The sequence below is a fragment of the Prionailurus viverrinus genome, chromosome A2, assembly GCF_022837055.1.
Source record: "Prionailurus viverrinus isolate Anna chromosome A2, UM_Priviv_1.0, whole genome shotgun sequence".
Taxonomy (NCBI): Eukaryota; Metazoa; Chordata; class Mammalia; order Carnivora; family Felidae; genus Prionailurus; species Prionailurus viverrinus.
Window position 1 is genome coordinate 139,185,142 of NC_062562.1, and position 8,229 is coordinate 139,193,370.

Here is an 8,229-nt window from a genome sequence, read left to right on the forward strand (position 1 = left end):
AATTTGAAATGCAAATGTATTTTTCTAGAACATCTCTCTGGCTTTTCCTTCAGTCTAAGGGACATGAAAACAGTCTAATTATAGTAGATAAAATAGAAATAATGGTTATAGATGTTTTGACTTTAGGCAGTGTGGCCAATTTAAATAAAGAGACCTCCTGGATTGGAGCTTAAAATTCAGTTCTATTTCGGATACTACCACATATTGGTATGACAGTTCATTCAAATTTTGAATCACTCTGGGCCTTATTAAACCAGGGTGATGCTGGCTGCAGGATGTCTGTAAAGCACTCCTAAGGTTTTATTCTATAGGTGCTATTTAAATTATAAATTTTGCATAGTGGAGGTTTTATTTCAGGTATAATATCAAGTCTGGTTGGTAGAAAAATCCTTAAAACTTTAAAAGTACTTATTACATCATATTTCTTTTATGTTGAAACTTATGGGCCCATTAGATTTCTGCTTTAATCAAAACCACTTATGAGCCTCTTAGAACTTTTTCAGAAGTCTATAAAATCTATGCAATGCTACCCAAAGGGTATGGATTAGGTAGGGGATTTCAAAGGTCTCTTTTAGCTTCACGAATCCTCAACTCTGAGCAACTCTGAGCTGTTGCAGAGTGATTTTATAGCTGGAAAGCCCCTAAAACAAAGTAGGTTCATTTGTGGGTATTCATGATTTCACGATATCATAAGTATCATGATTTCGTAACACTCAGTATTTTCATGGAGATATTATAAACCTTTAAGAAATAATATATTAACGTAGCATTCAGTTAGCTTATTAGCATGTTGCCTGGAGATGCTCTGTGGTATTGTTCAATCTCCTAATTCTATATAATGACTTTTCCAAGTTACTCATTTTCCAGGAATTGGTCAAAGGAAAAAGCCTTATGTACAGCCTTATTTTAAGAGAAAGTTCCTTGTCGGAGTCAGGAACATCCCCCATTTCCAGCTGCTGCAACCCCTTTCAGTGTGTGAATTCCACTAGTTACCAAATCATTTAGAAAACATTTTGACAAAACTTAACCTCAAACATTGAATATTTTATGAAGCATCTATAAAGAAGCAAATGAAAATTTTGTTCGGTTATTTAGCAATTGGTGGAACCAGTTAGTATCTAAGATATTTTATATATGTATATGAATAAATGGGCCAAACGTGGAACTACCTCCTCCAAAAAAAAAAAAAAAAAGAAAAATGTGGCCAACTATTAATATACTTTGAGACGCTTAGGCCAAGGGGTGTGATAAGCATTTTTGCTATTACAAAATACACATTCAGACTCTTTGTTGTACAAAACTCATGTAATAATTGGTGACACAAAGAATCCAAATGTGGGTTCACATTTTTATAGGTGGTGAAAATTGAGGCCTTACTGCTATGAAGTGTACATTAAAATGTTCATGGTGACACATTTGAAGCAATAAACGGCTTAATTAAATGCCTAAATGAAGCTGAGTGTTTGATAAACATACATACCATCATTCTTTCAAGGGCAGTTCATGTTTTTTTTTTCTTTGCTCTTTTCTACTTTAAAGCAAATTCCACATATTTCAGATTTTTAACCGTATTTGGTTTGCGCATTGTTACAGCCCTTTGTCCTTAGATCTCAGAAATGGGCTTCTTGATCTAATTAATTATACTAATGTTAGAAAAACAAATGTCTAATACACGTGGGTTGTGAGAGGTGAGATACTCTGTGTAGACATTGCAGTGTTTTCCTTCAACTCACATTTTTAAAAGAAATCTTTAACAGATGGGTTTAAGAGGAAACGAATAGCCTCAAAAACGTTTATTTTCATAATTTTACAAACACCGAGCACTTAGATATTGAGAACACACAGATGAAGGTATCCGGGTGTGGGTGTGGGAAGGACAAGCGTGTTAACACGGAACTGCTGCACTTTGATGGGTGCTGCGATGGATGCACAAAGCATTGTGGGAAACCGGGGGACTTAAACACAGGAGGTTTCATTTGAACTGATTCCTAAAGACAGATGACGTAAGGGAAGGTTTTCATGGCAAAAGGAACCGTTCAAGGGCCACTACACTCCCGAAACTTAAAAATAGTCTGGGCAGAGTGGACGTCGGGAAGGGAGGTGGAGGGTCAGAGAATAAAGCCAGAAAACTGAGCAACAGTTGAAAGGAGCATTTTACACAATGTCCTAGAATTGTTTGTTTAATGAGAGTAGTGGTGGCATTTACATACTGTTGTCTAAATACATTCTTACTTTAGCAATTTAATGAAATTATAGCACTTTTCTTATTTTAATGTAGGGATGACACAAGTAGCCTATAACTTGGAAGTTGCTAAAAAAAAAATTCTGAAGAATCTTTTTTCCTAGTTTTTGAAACTACAAATTAGAATTGCTAGTGAAGATTTTTGTTTTCCTCAGATGATAAAATCTACATTACTCAAGACTGTAATTTCCAACCCAGGATCTTAATATTCATGATTTGAATCTGCTCCAGAGAAATAAAGTTTAAAGTGACTTAAAGATGAACTGACTTCAGAATTGTTTTCTTTTTTGATTTCAGCTTGATATAAAAAAAGAGGTATACCCCTTCTTGGCCCTTCCCATTTTAAAGTAGTAAGTATATATACTTTACAAGTCAGTATTTAACTAATAAATTGTTAGGCATATTAAAATGTTTATTTGGAAAAAATTTAATAATTTCTTAATAAATTCTTCAGAGCCACATAATTCAGTTTTTGGTTAATCCAGAACCACCTTTTACTTTCTTTGTTTCTGGCAAAGGAGAATATTATAATCCTTCACTTTTCTGCTGCTTATTAAGAACTCAGAAGCCAATGCGGGAAATGAGGGTCCGGAATGTATTATGCTTATGTGTGTGTTGCTTATTCCCAGCCTCCATTTCTACTTACCTGTGTTAATGAATAAGAAGAGTGTTCCTTAGGAAAGTTATAACTGCTAGTCTTTAATGGTGAAGTACTTTGAAACATTCACAAGTGTAACATCAGTGGTAGGGAACAACAGTGGTCATGTTTGAATTCTTCTTGCGTTGTTAAATCTAATCCAGTAGAGGGACCCTTCATGCTAATACATTAAAACAAGAACAGTTGTAATAGGTACTAAGTTACTTTACAAAGCTGCTCAGGTTACATGTAGTATAAGAGGCCAGCCAGAAATATTTCTGAATAATCCTGAACGTAAATATGAGTTCATTCACATTTTACTAATATTTTACTAATATTATAACTAATGTTATGACTAGTCAATAGAAAGTTTTAGTGTAACTGATTTTACCAATATTATGACTAGTAGAAAGTTTTAGTCTGACCTCCCCAGTCGTTCTCATTAGAACTTTTCAAAATTTATGTTCATATATCCTTGCAGCACCTTTTATATTTATCTTTAGTAGGAGAAGTGACTATTTTTTTGAATGGGTTTCACAAGGGTTCCAAAAGATGTCTTCACTTCACCAGTGCTTATCATTTATAAATGTTTGAGAGAATCCAGTTATCTGTTGAAAACAAAAAAATAAGCTTATATATTAGTGATCATATGGTTTACATATAGGAGTAATCTTTTGAATTTATGTGGTATACCTGTGACCCAAGAACCATGCTCTATCAAAGAATGTGTCCTTACCCACTCAGAGTAGCTAAATGATTGCCATTCTTCACTGGAGTGATAAGATAAAACCTACCTCGTGTCCATCCCCTATCACACATCAGTTTTTTAGGTAGTAAGTTTGATGCTCTAAAAATTTCAAAATACCTTTTATTTTCTGAAAATAAGAATGAATGATTAAATTGTAATTACATTTTAAAAAAGAAACAAACTGTCACTATCTTGAGACAATTTTTTGAATGTATTATGGTTTCCAGGTAATATTATATTGCAGGTTTACAGAGAATACAGATGAGATTTCTGACTGAGTTAAAGAACATAATTTGATACTATGTTACAAGAAACAAAAGCTAAAATTGTTGTTTTATAGAATGATAGATAAAAACTTAGGAATACTGGCTGCATACCACGGTGTAAATTTGTGCCCTAAAGAAAGTAAAACAAATAGTGTAATTCATTGGATTAAATGTTTGCCAGTCTACCTGTGTGCTCACTGATTGAAATCATCCTCTCTTCCTTCCTCCCTCTCCCCCTCCCTCCCTTCCTATCATGCGTTCTTTCTTTTTTCTTTTTTCTAGACTGTTTGCATAAATATGTATGTGTGTGTGTGTGTGTGTGTGTGCACATATATCTACATACATGAATATATGGTCTTTTAGAGGATGCAAATCTTCAAAACAAATTAGAGAGGCTTAAAAGAAATTATATGGGCAAAGTTGCATTTATTTGGGGAAGTGGTATAATTACACATTTAGGAAGTGGTTAAAATCCCAATGTCATTGCCACAAGCTGCTCAGGTATACACTATTCTGACTTAAGTAACGATCAGGCAGCCACATGTAAAAATTACGCTGTAACTATTTGATTAAGCTTCCGTTTTCCAACCTCAGCTACTATTGACATTTTGCACCCTATGTTGCTTTGTTGTAGAGGGCTGCTCTGTGCATTGTGGGATGTTTAGCAGCATCACTGGCATCCACACACTCGACGTCAGTAGCATCCCCTTGCGCCCATAAGTTGTGACAACTAAAAATGTCTTTAGACATTGGCACATGTCTCCTGGGGAGCAAAATTTCCCCTGCTGGGCTGCATGTTACCAAGACGTGAAATATTTCCTATGGGAAAAATGGAAATCATATGGAAAATATTTAAATCAATGATATATAGACCTCCACAAATAGGAATTTTTAAATCATTTGCCAGAAGACAGTAGTAGATGCTGCAAGGATATGGTGGTGAGTAAAATAGTTTCTGTTACAAAGCAGTTCATACTGTAAAAATATACAAGTATACTAGTCCCTAAAATACAGTACAGAATATTTAAAATAGTTTCTGTTACAAAGCAGTTTATATTGCAAAAAGATAAAATTACACTAATCACTAAAATACAGCACAGACTATGATAAAAGTAATTTTGGTTCTGGTGCAAGTCCAAAGTGCTTATATAGGAGGAAAGTTGTGAAAAAGAAGTAAAGCAACTAGTTGAGAACTATGGAGAGTTGGAGAACATATGTCCCATTTTAAAAAGGCAGCACCAAGCGTTATTATATGGAATCTCTAGGTGATTTGCATGCTCAGAAATGTTGGTCTAGTGGACAATTTAAAATGAAAAGCGTTGGGGTGCCTGGGTGGGTCAGTCGGTTAAGCGTCCGATTTGACTGGCTCAGGTCATGATTTCATAGTTCAGGAGATCAAGCCCTGTATCAGGCTCTGTGCTGACAGCACGGAGCCTGCTTGGGATTGTCTCTCTCTCTCTCTCTCTCTCTCTCTCTCTCTCTCTCTCTCTGTGCCCCTGCCCCACTTGCCCTCTCTGTCTCAAAATAAATAAACTTAGAAAAATAAATAAATAAAATGTAAATAAAGCTTTTAGTTTGGAGGATTTGGTCTGTCTGGACTGTTGATTCATCTAGAACTTGAGTCTAGTTTGAACAATAAAATAATTTTTAAAATACCTTCTTCAAACGGTTAATAAATTCACCACCTCCCTTCACCCCTGCTCATTACCAAAAACCCAAAACGAAACGTATGTATGACGGAGGAGTATATTTTGTGTTAGAGAGGTGTGAGGCAGAAGATTGTTCTGTTCTGCCCACCCTTGAAATTCTAGAATTCTAAAAGGACTGTTGCCCCCTTGTCCCAGGTTGATGCTGCTTAGATACAGGCCCTTGAAGACTGAAATAATTTGGCGGAAGGGATACTTTATGAAATTATATGCACAAAAGCATTCAGTCTGAAACACTGCCAGAACCCACAGGCACGCAGTCAGGCAGCGTGTCACCCGCCTACTCTGCTCACCGAAGCAGCTTACTCTGTCTTCATTGTTCCTGTCCTGACGCCTTCAGACTCCAACACAGGCTCCTACTTAGCCTTCCATCAAAACTGGGGCATGAACACCGACTGCTTGTTGTCTCCACCTACTGCTCATGCCCAGCCCACTCTTGATCTCATTCTCCCAAAGCAGCATCTGCCACCAACCTCCGTCTCACAGAATAAAGGAAAAAGAACATACTAAGTGCTCATATTTGCTTTTGGGGCTTCTGTGTTCCAAGGGGTCCGTTATTTGATAATTTATCTGTTCGCATGCCTGACTCCACTCCAGACTGAGCTCGGCCTCAGCATCCAAAACATAACAGACATGCATTCAGCCTGCTTTATTTCAACAGGGGTACACAGAATGCTTCGGTGCTTTCCATACATTGTGTCATCTGTCATACACTTCAAAAGAGGCATTAGTACTCCCATTTCACAAATCACTGTTTAAAGACAGTTAAGAGGCAGCAGCATGATAGTATCCAGACGGGGTTAACTCTAATATCCGATGTCGTCTATGGACCCCCTCAGTCTGTTTGGTGGTTACTCCTGCTGTATCTTCTTTTCCACCTTGTCCTTCCACCTTTCCACCCTATCCTTTTTCTCACTTCTGCAGATGGACTTTTTTTTTTTTTTTTTTGCCATCTTCTCCTGCTTCTCAGACTCAGCGGTTCAAACAGGGAACTGGGGTCTTTCAAGCCACCGGTATCACTTCTAGAACATTAATTTTCCACTTTCTTTCTGATTCTTGTTATTTAAAGTCTAGCTATAAAATTATCTGTGCTGTTGTCATTCACTTTTCCCAGCCCAAAGGCACTATGATTTTAGCATCTCGATTTATGCTTTCTCTTGTACTCAACAATTTAATGATGCATAAAAATGACCCTCCAGATTCCTCAAACTCAGTTTTTCCGACTTTTTGTCTTGATAGAAATGTATATCCCCTTCCTTTTCTCCCAGTAAAGAACTTTATCTCATTTGATCTCATCAACACAGGAACACTTGCAATGTAAAGATCTCATAATTCCTAGTATCTCTCAAATCACATGGAATCCACTAAAACTATACCTTCCAACATGATTGTTTAGCCGTTTCTCTTAAAATACTCTTGGCTTCTAAAAGTCAAGTGCCACTTCATGTTTCTCTACTTCTTCATTTGTCATGGGATTAGGAACTCTAAGTCATTGGGATAAATCTAGCTTAGTGTGAATACTGAATTCTATAACGCTTTAATCTGTTTCATAAAGGTTTTAAAGCAGTTTCTTCTCAGCGAGGAACCATGGATGCCCCTTTCTCTGGGTCTATAATAGCAGGTCACCCCTAGGGGGCGCTCCGCCTCACAAAATATAAGTGACTGGAGCTTGACAGACAGAAGGGATCATTTCAAAGGTGTGGCCTCACAGAAGAAACCTCAGCCCATAAGAAAGAGTTTGGGTTAGAAACAAGTTACAAAACCTACTTAGGTTCAGAGCCTTTGAAGAATGACTTGAGCTAGCCCTGCGTATCCAGGGCTAGACCTGGAAGGGCTGAGCAACAAGCACTGGACAGATTGCGTTTCTCCTTGGCTTCCCTTCAGCTGACTCAGCAAAAGTAGTTGGTGTTTGCAGAACTGCCCTACTAGGAGCGTCCTTGTGGCGGTGTGTATAGTATTATATTGAGTTGAATTTGGACAAAGCCTGCTGTGTATCCCTTTCCGCAGGGCAAAATTACCCGCTACTACCCACTTATTATAGGGGCAAAATTATCAGGCAATTAGCCTTTGAAAGACTTAGTCATTAGTCCAGGAAAGGAGCAATAACAAGTGATAGGAGTTAGGTACCAAAGCAGAAAGATGACTTCCAAGTTTTTCTGGTGCATTCACAGGCTTTCCAGTTCTGAGGTCCAGATGGTACTCTGGACCCTCCTAGCCCCCACAAGAGTGACCACCATTCCCTCGAGTGAAGATCCTAACAATTCAAGCACGGAGGTCGCTTTTCGCCTCACCCTCGACCTTGGTCATCAGTCGACGAAGAGCTATTTGTTTTTCCAATTCTGTATTAAGGAAAAGAGATGACACAGGGGGTCAAACACCAAATGAGCATTTAAAATTCTGCAGGCTGCGGGTAGGCAGCCACATTTCCAGGGCAGCGGGAGACGCGGGACCCCAAGGGGGGAAGCCCACTGTCTCCGCCGCGGGGCTGACGGCGCGCCACGGCGGCCCCGGGACCCCGCGCCGCCGGCCGTAGCCCCGCCCCGCCCCGCCGTACGGTGCGGCCGCGGGCCCCGGGGCCCAGCTCCCGGCCCAAAGCGCCGCGCGCGTGCGGGGGGCGCTGTGCCTGCGGG